Source organism: Agelaius phoeniceus, chromosome 1 (assembly GCF_051311805.1).
Source record: "Agelaius phoeniceus isolate bAgePho1 chromosome 1, bAgePho1.hap1, whole genome shotgun sequence".
Classification (NCBI taxonomy): domain Eukaryota; kingdom Metazoa; phylum Chordata; class Aves; order Passeriformes; family Icteridae; genus Agelaius; species Agelaius phoeniceus.
Genome location: NC_135265.1, coordinates 60113300 through 60128721, shown reverse-complemented (window position 1 = coordinate 60128721; position 15422 = coordinate 60113300). Strand labels below are relative to the sequence as shown.

Here is a 15422-nt window from a genome sequence, read left to right as displayed (position 1 = left end):
AGAGGTGCTAATGTGCTTTCCCAGGCCTCTTCAAACATGATTTAAAAGCTAGTACTTAAAAGCATAACACAGAGAAATACATTTGCAAAAGGATACATTTTTCTTCCACTTGGAGCAGAACTATCTAATTTTCTCTGAGAAACTGAGCCAGAACTCATTTGACTTTGTGCATACTAGCTGAGTTATAAATTAATTGAGGATGTATTTTATCTTTGGGGTTTTTTTAATCTTTTTTTCACTGCTTCAAGTTCTGTGATGGCTCTCCTTCAGACATTATGAGGCTCACCTCACATCCCCTCCACCTGTGGATCAGTAATGTGAGTAATGTGTGATGCATACTGAAACTGGAAGTGGTTTAGGTTCCATTTGGAAGAGGGTGCCTTCCATTTTAGAAATAAAACTTCATCCTAGTTTTTTACTGTCAGTTCCAGATTTTCTGTAATATTCAGCTCTTTGGTTATTTCACTCTTTCTTCTAAATAACTCCTTCATACAATACATTTTCTGTCTGTAACTGTACATTCCTGTTTACCGAATACCTTAATATTCAATCTTCTGCAGAAAAATGCTATTCTGTGGTCAAATTTTCATCTTCCAGAAATTAAATAATCCATTCCTCCTTGCTTCACTGAAGGCTCGATACTTACTGAACTCCTTTCTTGCTTCTACACCTTTGAATGTGCTGACACTACTTTTTCTTGAGCTGAAGCTGTTCTCTTGCACTCTCCCAGCCACAGTTGCCCCTACCTCTCTCCAGCTCCTTGATACACTGTGCTGAGGGGTCAAGCCAAGTGGCCACTTAGTGGCATTTGTTTTGGTGACCTTTATTATTTTCTTACCTGCCTTTAGTCTTTTGAGATAGACCACTGATTCCTTTCATATTCAGTCAGTTGAGTCAATGTTTTGGTGACTTGCTACTGTCTCATTATGGCACATCCAGTAGACTGAATACAGCTTAGCCTGTGCTGGAGCTTGAGGCAGTGCCTGTTAGATCACAAGCATCTTGTGATGCCACAAGCAAAGCATTTATTATGAAGAAAATTAGACACCTATATGTTTGGGTGTCTAAATGCCAACAGGAAATCTATCAGCTTGAATCCTGATCTCAACCCTTACTGAAACTCTTCTGGCAAGGAGCAAGCCTGAAGATACCTTCAAGGGGCTGTGCTCAATTTGCAGCTTAACATTTCTTAACATTAAGAAATGTTAAGCTGCAAATGTTGCTCTAACACTTTCCCTGAGATTAGTTTTCTTCAGGTTCTGGAGTATGTTGAGCCTGGAATAGAATAGGTTGAACTTCCATATTAAACACTTCGTACCACAAGGTGGAACAGTTTGAAGAAAATGCCATCTGTACAGCCTAGCCTGAGAAGTGATGGAGAAGTGTTTGCCTGCAGCCCCTGTTTCTGTAAACTTGTTAATCAGAGCTGCATGCATTGCATGCATTTCCCAGGATGACCTCATTAGGCAGGTGCTTCCACCTTTTAAGGTGGCTACATGCCATGTATGTGAGCAGATATTGCTTATTTGGAAGCTAATGACCCATAATTTGTATGTAAGAAAGAGCTACTACAAAATACTTGCAGATAGAAATAATTTTCCCTGCTGTAATAAACTTAATGAGTTTGTGTCACAAATTGTGCAGTACCAGGGAGAGTGCCTCAAGTGTAAGCTTTTAATACAGGTATCTTTTGTTTGATAATGGATGGGGAGGATGTTATTCTCAAAGAAAAAAAATTAATTTGTTTGGTTTAGTCAGCAATTTACTGAGTTAATTTACTTCCTGTATATGAACATGTTCACGCTCCTGAGGAATTGTTTCATCATTATAAATAGAATTAAGCAATAGGATGGAAAAAAGGACTTGGATAAATAGTGCTTTATATGTGCAGAACATACAAGAATCTTGAGCTTTATTGTGCTGTATTTTTTAATTTCTGTCCCCTCTGAATGCTTTTTTTTTCCATTGACAAGCGAGTTGCTAGATGCTGTAACAGCACAAGGTCAAGTCAGCCCAGTGATGGGGCTCTGGTACACTGTGTTCTTTAGATTTTAAACAAGGTGGTATCTCCTAGGGCTTTGGGTCAGTGAGAAGACAAACAGCTGACAGACTGACAGTGGCATGAATTCCCAGATAGCTTGGACCCTCTTCCCCAGCTGTGGGAGGTCTTTTTTTCTCCCACAATTGTGTCCTAGACAGAATTGCACAGTGAGAAACACACAGAAAATTGGTATCATTCCTAGGTGTAAGCTGAGAAAAACCTGCTGGCTTCAATGGGGTTATAACGATTTTATATATTTATCTCAAAAAAACAAAACTAAATAAGGAATAGTATCTTTGGTGGTATCATAAATGGAGAGGGAAAATGTCAATATATTTCTTTTATGCAGAATTTTTCATTAGCTTTTTGGAATAAGCCTAGGGAAGATGGGTGTGAGGAAAAATTGTAACCCCGGAAAAATTGTAACCCACAGCAGGGCAACTGTGTTAAGGCTGTCACCTGATGGCCAACTGAAGGCCAGCTATTGTAGGTACTTCAGTCCTTTCCAGGAACAAAGTCTGAACCTCATATTACCATGGTAAATTCCTGAGCCACTCCAACTCCTCTGCAGCTGAAGGACTTTGTGTGGCATATGAAGAGCAAAGGGTGTCTTTTTTTCTATGCTGCATTGGGGTAGCTCTTTCTCATAGCAAGACTTAAATGCCTTGTTTTCCCAGTATTTCAGCCCCAAAGTTAGTGGGCACCAAAAGATGGAAATGCAACTGTTTGCTATTAAGTACAAAAATGAAAAAGAAAAAGAAGTAGATGGAGTAGGTGGAGCTAATTGATCCACAACCTGCTTCCTTACAGTTTAGAAACCCGTTGGAGAATAACATAAGGAGAACTATTCAGAATAGTACTGCTTTGAGAAAATAAAGAATGCACACAATGAGTAGTCACAGAAATTACAAATATTTAGAGGATGGATGTAGAAAGAAAAACATTGTCCTTGCCTCACTGCACTGACTTCCCTAGCAACAAAGGAAAAGTTTCCAGCACCTTAGATGGCTTTTTGTTCTGCACTGGAACAAGATTAATAGTCTCTCAAAATCACCAGGGACAGGATTGCTGGCCCAATGGTGCCTACCACCCACCAGCAAGGCAATGATTCTTTCTACGGCTCTGACCTCAGTGATCTAACCATCCAGTTTCATGTGTGACACAGCAGTGAAGCCTGCTTAAACTTCCCAATTAGCATCTTTGTAAACCAGGACAAAGACAACCAGTCCTTCTCTGGACTTTCTTAGGGGTAGAGAACCTGTCAGATTTTTTAGAATAGCATTTCTAACTTCTGAAACTACTCATGCTCAATTTTCATGCAGCTTTGGGGAGTCTATTGGGTGTTTAATCAATTTTAATTTCTAGTTGGGCTTTGAAAGGATGTTTTGCAATGTGTGCTGTAAGGAACCAATGGCACCATCAGGCTAAATAGTGAAATAGAATTTAACAGAAAATTTATTATAATAAAGATGAAACTTATGCATCTGCTGAGTCACTTCAAGAGCCATTAATTAAAAGGAAAGGTGCAAAGGTTGTTGCTGACATTTAACCTGTGACCTGGGTTTTGATGAAGACAGATGGCTAAGGACAGGAAAGAAGACCTGCTACAGGGGACAGTCTTCAGCCACACAAACTCCCTCCTTCCACGCTGCACCCAGAGCTGTCTCAGCTGGAGCTCACTTGAATGTTTCATGCATGCTCTTGGGCTCTATATGAGCTGTCACTTCTCCATTAAAACAAAAATGCTCAAAAATACCAATATGAAAATGATTTCTGGGTTCTGTTTAACAAAACTGCATGCCCAAAGTATCTGAAAGAGTGCAGTAGAAAACAAGTGACATTTTTTCCCTGCAGAGATTCATCTCATGAGAGCCCCAGCATGAAGCATCGTTAGGTCTTACCGGTGTGAATGCAGTTGGTCAGGTTATAGCATGGATAAGTAAGTCAATTTTGCACTCCCAAGCACTTTTATCTCTGTCATGATCATTATATGACAAAAAACATTTTGCTGAGAAGCAACCTTATCTTCTGGCTCTGGTAATTAATTATTGGTCGAGGAAGGGCAGTCTGTCAGCTCCCAAGCAGCACAGCACCTTCTTTTTCCTGAGCTACTTTCCTCTGAAACTGGCTACACTTCAGAAAATGAGCTGAAGGCACCCAAGGAGGCTGCTGCTCCTTGAGCATCTGCCTCTTTTCACCTCCTTGCTTGTCCACCCTTCTGGCCTGAAACTGTTTCCCCACTGTAGAAGTGAGAAGGTTCCTTCATAATGATGGAGAAGGAGCTGAAGGCAAACAGCTCTTTTGTGACACTTACTCTTGATGCAGCACCCACTGGTGTTTCTGAAGGATCACCTCAGTGAATTCTGAAAATTGTTTTGTTTTGGTTAGGTCTCTTTGTTGCCAAAAATATCACTGACAACTCTGGGCATTCATTTAGTGGTAATTCAATCATTCAACTTTCCTGACAATTTTTGTTTCCTGGCTGTCAGCAGCTCCATTGCTATTAAGCAGTAAATGTGATAAGCAGTGCAGATAAGACACCAATCTTGTTCTTATCAAGACCAAACACTGTGAGAAAAGCCCCCGTTATCACACAAATCTGCTTAAATAATTCTGCAGGTTCCATCACTGAAATTACTCATCTTCTTCATTGCAGTCCTTGTTCAGCTTTGTGTTATAACTCAGCCAGTGGCATTTAAAAAAACCCAATAATTTAGAAATAACTCAATTTTACAACTGATGCACCAGAGCTCTCTTTATGTCCCTAGCAGCATCCTGTTTTTTTTTTAAAGACACACTGCTAATGTGAGCCATGATGGAATGAATGCAGTAACTACATTCCTTCCCTCCCCTCCAAACCACCCTCCTCTGGATGTCAGCACCTGCACTGTTATTCTAACTCTCACTTTTACAAAAATATCCACAACTGAAAAAGTTCACGGGTGACACTGACCATATTGTTGCCCTAATCTCCTCTTTCCATCAGCCACTGCCATGTGCTCTCTCATCTGCTGTTTTCATAGGTAGGGATAGGTTGGCATCCATGAGAATAATTTACAAACAGCCCACTGGTTGTTCAAAAGCCACCTGAATCCCAGAAGGTGACTGTGGCTTAGGTGGATACTTGAGGTTTGTGTGTAGCTGCTTGAGACCCACCTGTGGCCACGTGTTCTTCTCTCAAGCTTAATTGCTATGTAAAGAGCAAAAGCACTTTGGCAAACCTCACCATTTTCTCTAATCTGTGCTGCAAGCTGCTGGAATGGTAGCTCTGTTTTTTTATGAAAAAGATGCCATGCATAGCAGCAACATGATACTAATGGCAACATGAGCAAATCATTTACCTGACTCCTGTCTGTTGGGTGGTTAAGTGGAAGCCAAAAATAGCACATCCATTCCTGACCCCTGAAATTTGTTTCAAAAGCTCTGCAGTAACTTCAGCTCCCACTGAGAAGCTGGAAACGTTATTAATAATAGAAAGTCTTTTAAAAGAACCAGGCAAATTCACTAAGCCCACTGACCTCTTGCTTAGTGAATTCTGTGGACTGCATGCTCATTACATGCAGGAGTCTGGCGTTTTGGATGTTATTTAATCTACTGTTTCTCATGGCAAACAGACTGGGGCAAGAAAAGCTTCAGGGCTAGTTCTCAATGCAGTCTTTATAATGTGGCCTTCACCACAGAATGCTGTGCAGAGTGTTAGTTCTGCATCAAATGCCATGACAGGCTGAATGGTGCCATAGGCATGAATCTGATGAGTGCTTTTCTGCATTGTTTTTTCCACAAAATGAAAAATACCAGCCTCTCTGCTAACTCAAGGAGTTCCACAGCCACTCTCTAGCAGGTCCCCGGGACACTGGTCACCCCAGACTCACAGCACACTCAGGCTGCCATCAGACTAGCCCTCCTGTGAAGCCCTGCCCTGTTTCAGAGTATCTACACTAGCATTGAAGTTCAGATTATTCTTGATTCTCCCCACTTAGTGCGTGTTGCTCAATACTGCCCAACCAGGGTCTTTCTGCAGGAGCTAAGCTGAAAGATGTGCTTCAGGCACTAATGGGCTTTGAGTCCCTGGGGACACACCGCAGCTACACTGCAGAAAAAGCTCCTGAAAGACAAATGTTGGACCCTCGGCACCATTTTGCTCCTAATGCAGACACAGCCATCCTTCACTGTTTGGGCTCTGATCCACTTTGTAGCCAAAGTGCTGCAATATGTGCACGGCAAGATTCACAAAGCATAAATTCTACTGACCTGGATGCATGTCTGCAGAGAAAGTTACTGTGAAGTTAGTGAGTGGGGCTGGGAATTTACTGTACACCTACTCTTCATGTAGACCACTCATAGGGGTAATTCACTCCTCCCTGAAAAAGGCATATTCTCCTTCAACAAACATTTAAATGCTACTTTAGAGCACATTAGGATTCCCATGTTCATAAGCCTCCAGACAATGCTGGATGATTAAACATTTATCTGAATGAACTTTCAGAGTGATTTTGTTAAACTGTTTTAAATTCTATGTATTGACATTTGAAATTAAAGGAGATGTAATTTTTTTTCAAAATAAAGTACAGTTTACTGTTGAAACCTTAGTTCTGAGTCAAAGAGCCAATACAAGAGCTTGCCTTGGTTTAATGATCCATGTCAAGAATCTGAAACTAGTGAATTTTGCTTTTTTTTTTTTTTTCTGAGAACAACAGTGAAAATAAACCCCACAAAAATCATTCTGATATTATTTTTCTCTCACTGGCCTTGATTTTCAGCCAAATGGATTAGGACAACCCTTCAGACCACAAAGCCTGTATTGAAGCAAACATAATACTTTGAGATGAAATGTTAAATTTACACGATGAAATGTATTTAAGAAGCAATTTTTCCCAAAGCAGGGCAGGATCAAGCTTAACATTGTTGGATTCATTTTCCATTTGTCTGGCTGCCGGACCATATTTTGATTCAGTAATTATGCTTTCATCTCAGAGTGTTGGGTGCTTATGTTTGATTTGAGAGAACAAATATAATTTCCAAATTGCTTCCAGTTTATGCTCTGTATTTCTTCCCACGTATAGAATGTTTTCTGCCTTGGTGTTTTGAGTGGGCAAATCCCCATACTAGCAAAATGTCTTTTCAGCCTGAGCACAGCTGCTGGGATTTGTCATATCAAGATGGAGGCAGACATATATTGATTTTTACCTCCAAACCTCCTGTTGATTTTGAACTCAAAATCAATATGTGGATTTTTACCTCCTTTGTAGACAAGCAATCTCTGAGCACATGGTGTGGCGTGCAGTCAGTGCCAGCCCCTGGGCTTGGCAGCTTGGTCAGATCTCTACAAAGAGACAGTTTTCAGCATAAGTTTGCATCTGACCTGGAAAAAGTTGAAATATAACTATACATGTTGTTGTCCTAAGGCTCCAGTTTTGCTCAATGTTAATATGTATACCTGGGTCTCATTTGCAAATCAAAGAGCCAAGTAGCTAAGAGCTTCTTGCTTGGCAGAGTTACTCTTTCCTCCACCAACCCCATGACTCTGGCAATAAACAGACCCAGAAGAACATAAACTCCTTTCTACATAACAAGTTTTCTTTTTCAGGGTAGGTTTGCATATACTACCTTAAAATTTAGTTTAGCTATAATTGGAAGGTGACTTGTACACTGTTTGTTACGACTGTGCTCCAGCAACTTGAGGCAAGAGATTACAGAGATACAAATTCATTGCTGTGACTCTCAGCAAAATTACAAAAAAACAGCCTGATATCTAACAGAAGAGGAAATACCAGAGCGGTAACTCACAGCAATATTATTTTCACACAAAAAGGATATAGTGTTCACATGCGATCACCACAATAGTTCTATTACATCTTCTATAACTTGCTTGATTTCCTTTTGCTTTCTTGAATTTAACTCTTGTGATTTTCCAACCTAATTTCCCCTGAAATAATTTGAAAAATTGTTATTAATATAAAAGTACCTCCTGCTTGCAACACGTTATATAATTTACATAAATAGTTTGCAGAAAAATCTAAATTGTCCCTTTGATACCTTCTCATACAGAAGAAGATAAGTACAGAAAAAATATTATATTTATGTAATATATACACATGGCCATATTCATGTAATGTATACACATGGCTACTGTTCTAATAGATCATTAATATTTTGCACATGCACATGACCACTTTCGTCACAAATAACTTGAGGGGAAAACTACTGCATCTGCTGTCATTGATACAATTATATTATGCTTGCCTTCTGCATTGTTACCTGCAGTATAATTTCTTAGCTCTGAGAACCTTGTTCCGATCAGCTACCCTGAACAGAATCAGTTGCAGTCATGTAAATAGAAGTTCAGCTTAATTATTTCCCTGTCTGAAAAATCACTTTTACCTGAAGCAAGAGATGCTCCATTTCCCTTTCCTGTTTTCCTTCCCTTCAGCTACAAAAATAATTATCTCCACGACAGGTACCAAAATTTTGCTATCTGCCTCTCTCTCCCTTCAAAAACACACTCAGCAGCACTTTGTGACAATTGATCAAAAAACATTACAATAATAGTGTTCAACACAGTCTTCATAGACATATTCACTTATCCATCTCTGGGATTTCTGTCTGCTATGAGAGCTGAAATGTGGGAGTCAGGCTTCCAGGGGCTTCCTTTTGTTCCTGCCACCATCTCCAAGGAGCAAGCTTCTATAACCATCTCCACAGTCTACACACACCCGAGGTGTCATAGGCACAACCACCTTTCTTTCCCTTTTTGTGACACCTTATTTTACATAGACTCCTCTTTCTAACATATAGAATTCACCTCCTGCCTGATGCCACGTTTTTAGGCCCATCCTCTGCAAAACCTTCCAATTCTCTATTTGGTCCCTTCCAGACAGATGGGGATGTACCAGTTTGCAGCTGAAACAAGTTGCCTGACTGGGACACCAGGGTGAAACTATAAAATTCCAGCTTTAGTGCAGGTTCTTACTGCCTCTGCCCATATACTGTTTCTTTGGTCATTGGTGAACTAATTTAACCATGGTGAACAGATTTAACAGGTTCTCCATCTGTAAAACACATGTACTAATACATACATAAACTCTTATCCCTAAGACTGCTCATCCCAAATGAGTCCTGAGAAGCTGAATGTATTTGAAGAGAGCTTATTGACACTCAGATGAAGCATCTTATTGACTTGTAAAATAGCTTCTGGATAAGATGATACAAATCCTAAATCAAATTCATCATGGCAGTACAACAACTGAGATGCTAAAATAATAAAAACAAATTAACAACAACAACCACACAATTCTAGGAGTTATTCTGTTGTGAATCAAAAGGAAAAGGCATATCCTTTCCCCTTTCACAGCTCTAGGATAATATTCCAGCTTTTCTCAGATTCCAGATTTTTAAAAAAAACTAAAGTATTGCACTTAAATCTGCTTTTTTTTGCTTTATGAAAGTAGGTCTTGGTGAGCAGTGCAAGCAAGTGGCTTAATGCTTATTACTTTCTAAAAATATTTAAGCATATTTAAGAAATTTTAAACTAATTGAAGAAGCGAAACAGAGGTATGCTTTGTCTTCTACATTTGCCATGTCACTGCCACTGAAGCTGCCACCTGTGGAACAGAAGCAATAGCAACACTAGTGGGATGGATTGGAAAGAAATGGGTAAACACACCTGCAAAGCATTTAATCATACTCCTCTGAAATTTTTGGGACTTCAGATGGTAATTTCATTTGAAGCAGGACCAGGTCCAAGTAGAAAATTAAATTTTTAAACTGGAAGACTGATGAAGCTGCACCCACACACCTGTATAAAGAGAGCACCTCACAGAAAGCCATATAAATGTGTTTTCAATTGCAGTAGAAAGGCATGACTGTAAACCAAACTCAATTGTATTTACTCCAAGCAAGTCGAGGAGGAAGAGTAAGAAGGAATGGTTGCTGTCCCAATCTTCTGTAGGCATGGACATGAAACAAAGCTGCCAATTTACCTTTTGTGGACCACTTCTAGAGGTGAGGGTCTTCAGGAGGATTGGAATGGTGCCTGTAGCCTCCGTGCTGCAGCTGTGCAAGCTGAGTCGGGAATAGCACACATGACATGGCCTTCAAGGAACAGGAGCACAAAGCAGCACAAAAGCAGCAGCACTGAGAGAAAAAGGCTAAAGCCAGAGACCCAGTTTTCAACAGAAGTAATGCTAAGACTGCACAATTTTGATCCTGTCCAAACCAATTAACTGCTCCATTCAACCTTTTCCCTATCTGTTTAGAAAACTGGAATTGTATTATTTTTAATGGTAAGTGGCATGGACCCCATAAATAACATTCTGCTATTGATTTTCAATTTTACTCTTCACTATCATCAGTGAAGTAAAGAAACTACAACTTAGTGGAACTGGGGGGTGGAGGAGATGGAATACTGTTTAATATTTTGGAATTATTAAAAGTGGAATTACACCTGTCTAGTCATGCTGACTCTTCATGTCTGGGGATGCACAACTAATCTCCAGTGCAAGGTGAAAGGTAACATCTGAAGATAATAGTACCACATCAGTTTGCAAATAGAAGTGAGATATCCTAATCTCCATAGCCTTGTCAAATTACTTATTGGGAATTAAAGGGGGAGGGGAAAAGAAAGAAATACGTACCTCTGTGTATTTCAACACAGATTATTTTGAGGAAATACAAGCCATACACAGGTGGGATAAATCCGTGTTAAATAAATAAATAGAACTGGCACAGAAAAGTAACTGCACAAAAATCTCATGCCAGGGGAAATATGTTTCAAGCTATCTGCGCTGTCAAGCAGCACAAAAATGAAAATAAAAAGGTCTTTCTGTATGAGAAAGACAAGTGGTTTCCAATAGTTCTCTAACACTGAGACAAACAAGGTCAGATTTTGTGATGCCTGTCTCGCTTCCAGACTTCAGTGGGAGAGCAGAGGGGAGTGATTTATGGAGATCATGCAAGAAGCAGTGCTGAAATGGAGCTGAGAAGGCCACGAGCAAGGTCCTGTTTGTTTGTCTTTACATAATGCAAGACAAACAGAATATGAAATGAAATTAGAAGGCAATGTACTTAATTGCCAATTACTTCTTCACTGCTATCTTGAAAACCAAATACTTCAAGAGCAATGAATTGTTCCCATGAAACTTGATCGATTTTGTAGTGGTTGTAAGCAATAATTAGTAAAAACCATGAAATGCATATACATATACAAAGAGAATCTCCGTAATAGCTACAGATACTATAGGCAGAGCTATGTCCTGCTCTCCCTGAGACAGAGTTGGCTCCTTGCAGAGACAAGGGGCTGCCTGGGACTGACAGTTTTTGTCAAGTTTGACCTAACAAATTCTTGCTCTTGATCCACTAACTGAGAATACAAACTAATTAATACACACATAATCTTTGCTTCAGTATTAAGAGGCAAAAATCATGACAGATGACAGAACTATCCAGAATTTTACCCAAGAGGAAGGGAAGGAAATATTTTTTTAAATACACCAAAAATTAAAATTAATGAATGCCAGGATTAAAATAAAATAAAATAAAATAAATGTGTTAAGACTGACAAAAAACTGGATTCAGGTACTAGCTACAGAGGCATTTTGAAAAAAGCTGACAGGAGATAAGAGAAACCTCAGGAAATGCATTTTGATCCTTACAAATAGGTAAGGATCCTAACCTACAAATAGGTTGTAACTTGGTACCGATCGGGGTTGAGGGAGGGAGGGAGGGAGGAGTCGGGGTAGAGCATCGTCGTTACTAAAACCATAAAAGTTACGAGTGTGGTGTGCTTTTGTTTTGCCCGGTGAGCGGCATCCTGCGGCGGTGTACATGCAGTGTACGCGCGGGCAGAGCCTGAGCACTCACACCGGCATCCAAAGGCTTACCCTTCCCCCAAGAGCCCGCTCGCAGATTGGGGACATCAAGCAGGGCAGTGGTGTCTCCGCCCGACCGTCTGTGAACGCGGCTCCCCACTTTGCCCCCGAGGGTTCCTGGCAGCCCCGGCACACACGAACCCCGCCAGCGCTCGGGACAGGGTCCGAGCCCAGCCGCGCTCAGCCGGAGCACCGTCCCCGCGGGCTGCCGGCACCGCTCCCGCTCCCCGACGGGCTTCGGCTGCGCCGGGCAGGGGCAGAAACTCAGGGAAAGGGCTCTCCCCGCCTTGGGAAGCGCCTGGCACGCCCCGCGGGCTCACTGACAGCGCTCACCTGCAGGCTGCACGGAGCCACCCGCGGGCTCGGAGCGGAGCGGGAAACTCAGCCGGGAGCACAGCGCAGGCAGCACAGGTCCGGCGCCCGGGAGAGCGCGATCGCCGCCTCAAAGCGCGTCACGGTCGGGCTCGGGATGAGTGCTTGGGCAAGAGCGGGGCCCGCGCTGCCCCGATGAGGGGAGGGGGCTGCTGGTTAAAGACATGAATGACAGATGAGCGCCGCTGCCCGGGCAGGACGGTGTCCCCTGAGGCTCGCAGGGCGGCCGGGCCAGCGGCGCTCCGGGGGCGGGGGGGCCGTGCCCCGGCGGCAGGCGGCGCTCCGGGGCCGGCGCTGGAGCTGCGGCGGCGGCGAGCGGGGCCGCACCAGCCGGAGCGAGTGGGGAGCCGGGAGCGGGGCGAAGCGATGGAGCGGGGAGCAGCCGGCGCCATCCCCGGTCCTGGTGGGGAGGAGGCAGTGCCTGAGGTGAGAGGGGCTGCGGGCGGGCGGGCGGGCCGGGGGCACCCGCCGGGCGAGGCACTGGGTAGCGGCAACGCCGCCGATTGTTTGGCCGGCGGCACCGTGCGCGAAGTTGCCGCGTCCCGTCCCTGCCAGGGCCGTGTGCGGAGCGAGGGGCGCTGCCAGAGTCGGCGAAGCGCGGCCGCCCCGCCCCGTCCCTGCCGCCTGCCCCCTGCCCCGGCCTGAGGCGCTCCCGTGGCGGCCTCGGCTCTGCCCTGCGGAGAGGAGCGGAGCGGAGCGCAGCGAGCGCGGCAGAAGGTACCGGGGCTGGGCGGGGGCGGCGGCGCCGGGAGCTGCGCCGGGGCACGGCCGCTGCCCTCACCGGACTGCCCCGGAGCGCGGCTTTGCTCGCTTGCCTGCTTGGGGATTTCGGGTGGCGTTTCGCTTTCCTTACAGAAACGGGGTGTGCGGAGCTGTCACTGGAATGACGGTGGCGTGCCCGTGCATGGAGTTGCACACGGGCCCCAGATCCTGTAGTTTTTGCTTAGGCAGAGCTCCCGCTGGTTTCCCGGGTCTTTCTCAAGGTTTATGCAAAACTGAGTCTTTAGTCAGGCTGCAACATCTCCTAAATAATATGTTTAGCTAACGTGATTATGAGTTTCAGTTAGGATCCTAGGCAAAATTTGCTCTGAATAGGGAAGGCAGTCATAGTTAATGTTTGGTAAATGCATTACTGTCAATTTGAGTGCATATTATTAGTATGATCATACCATGAATTCTGAAAGGACTATGAAGAGGCTGTCTTGATTCAGGTCTATACCGTATGGTTTGTATATTCCAGCTTTGGCACTGACCCTGAAAACAGTCGTTAAGGTTTGTCCCAAAGAAGAAAGTACCTGACCATAAGACCCTTGACGAGCCTGATCACTTCTAGTGAAGTCTTTTTGGAAAGGCAATCTCTCCTTTCTTTGAAGAACTTGTGCGCAGATACTTTTGCTAGAAGAACTTCTTACTGCATCTCTCTCCCCAGGGTAAAATTGGATAGGTCCATAAAAAGTGGCAAACCTCCACCGGAGGGCATTTTTTTAGTTCAGCCTGAAGCACCAAAGTTACTTGAGAAGAAAAGCTGTCTTTTGAGTCTGCTTATCCCTCCCCTGGCTATTTCCACGGTTCTGAAATGACTTGAGGGTGACCTTCAAAGAAAGAAGTCAGCTTTGCTCAGACGATTTCAAACCTTTTATTTGTCCTTTGTAAGGCTTCTCTAAAACAAACAAGCAGAGCATTTGGAAGGAAACCTATGATTGAATATTCAGCAGTTCATTTCCCTTGGGTAAAAGCTGATAGATGTTTTCACTTGTTTTGGAAAGGTTTTTAGCCAAGCAAGAAAGATCTGATTTGACACTGCTGAAGTAAATCATGAGGTAAGGCAAAGGAAGGTAGTATTTTTTTGGTACATCACTCCTGATGTGTGGAAACAAGGGTTAGAAACTGGGTGAACTGTTGCAGGGCTTCTTCAATTATACTCTTATTTTGGTGGGTTAATCAGTGTATCAGTTTCTGTGAAAACCCAAGACTCCTGCCTTTTAAAAAACATTAGCAATATCACCAGATATTTCCAGGCAGTGCATATCTGAGACACTGTGGCACTCGCCAAGAGATGAACAGCACTTGGCCTTGTGCCTCTGGGCTTGTGCCTAATAATACATCACAGGAGCACTGCATTAGCTGTCAATAAATGTTTGCCTTTACTTCAGGCTGAAGTACGGAGTGGCTTTAAAACAGCAGAGAGAGAAAAGTTTCAGTTCAGTTTTTAAATGTGACACAGCCCTTTGTATGACTAACTTTTGGTTCTTGGATCTATTGTCAGGGTCCACGTTAATATAGCCCAGCTTTGTTTATGTGGCTTTGGTTTTGAAAACCTAAAATGCATGAGTTTATTTCTTTAATTCCCCATAGTAGCCCCATGTTGGTAAAACGGATGAGAGAAGAGTTTCATTAGAATTGCATTTCTTTGCTGAACTTAGACAAGACTGTGATGGTCATATTCATATTTCCCTTTGTCATTGTGTTTGATTCTGGGAGAAGTCCTTTTAAATGCCTGACTATGATTTCAGGACACTGTAAGAAGTTACCCCCAGGTAGTCAGATTGTGCCTTGCACTGAACCCAGCACTGTCTGCAGTCAGACAGGATCACTAATCAAGCCAGTGTTGGATGGATTTTTCGACACTATGGAAACCCTTGGACTTCCCCAGCATGAGACCAGACTAATTGGAGAAGCTAGAGCCAGAAAAGCTGGTGGGAACTGATGATGCTCTAGCTACTAACATTGTGCACTGGTACTCTTGGTACAGGGTGAGCACCCAGGAGGGGAATTATTCCAGAGTATTGTCTTCTGAATGCTCAACATAGCTTTTAGCTTGTGAACTTGCTTGCACACAACTATTTGATTGCTTATTTGAGCAATTAGAGAAAAGACTGAGATGGATTTGAACCCTGTGTCCTCAGATTGTTTGCAAGAAAGAAAAAGAGGCAACATTTTAAGACTGAATGAATGATAAAAATAAATGTTCAATTTAAATAGTATTAAGAGAAGAAACAGGAAACTGGAGATAGTGGAAACTCCAAATCTTTTAAATGTCTGAGTGATTAAGGAGCTTTCCTCTTATTTTAAAAATTACATGGGCAATCAAGAACCAGTGTGTTAAACCTGTGATACAGATGGGTTTCGGTAGAGGGTTCAGA

General features: G+C 42.9%; 1 protein-coding gene and 1 long non-coding RNA gene across 5 annotated transcripts in view; one reads left to right on the top strand and one right to left on the bottom strand.

Annotated features, from left to right (window-relative positions):
• LOC143694337 (uncharacterized) overlaps positions 1-12539 on the bottom strand; it is a 30511-nt gene extending 17972 nt beyond the window's left edge. The window contains exon 1 of one of the 2 annotated variants that reach the window (XR_013182729.1): positions 12241-12539. This is a non-coding gene — a long non-coding RNA (uncharacterized LOC143694337). The remainder of the gene's footprint in view (positions 1-12240) is intronic. The other variant, XR_013182726.1, reaches the window with a different exon arrangement.
• Positions 11832-15422, top strand: part of KCNG2 (potassium voltage-gated channel modifier subfamily G member 2) — a 53334-nt gene continuing 49743 nt past the window's right edge. The window contains exon 1 of one of the 3 annotated variants that reach the window (XM_077179897.1): positions 11832-12318. The gene's annotated coding sequence lies outside the window, so the exon portion shown is untranslated. Of the gene's footprint in view, positions 12319-12562; positions 12706-12859; positions 12997-15422 lie in introns of those variants that run through there. The other 2 variants (XM_054642487.2, XM_077179905.1) reach the window with 2 other exon arrangements.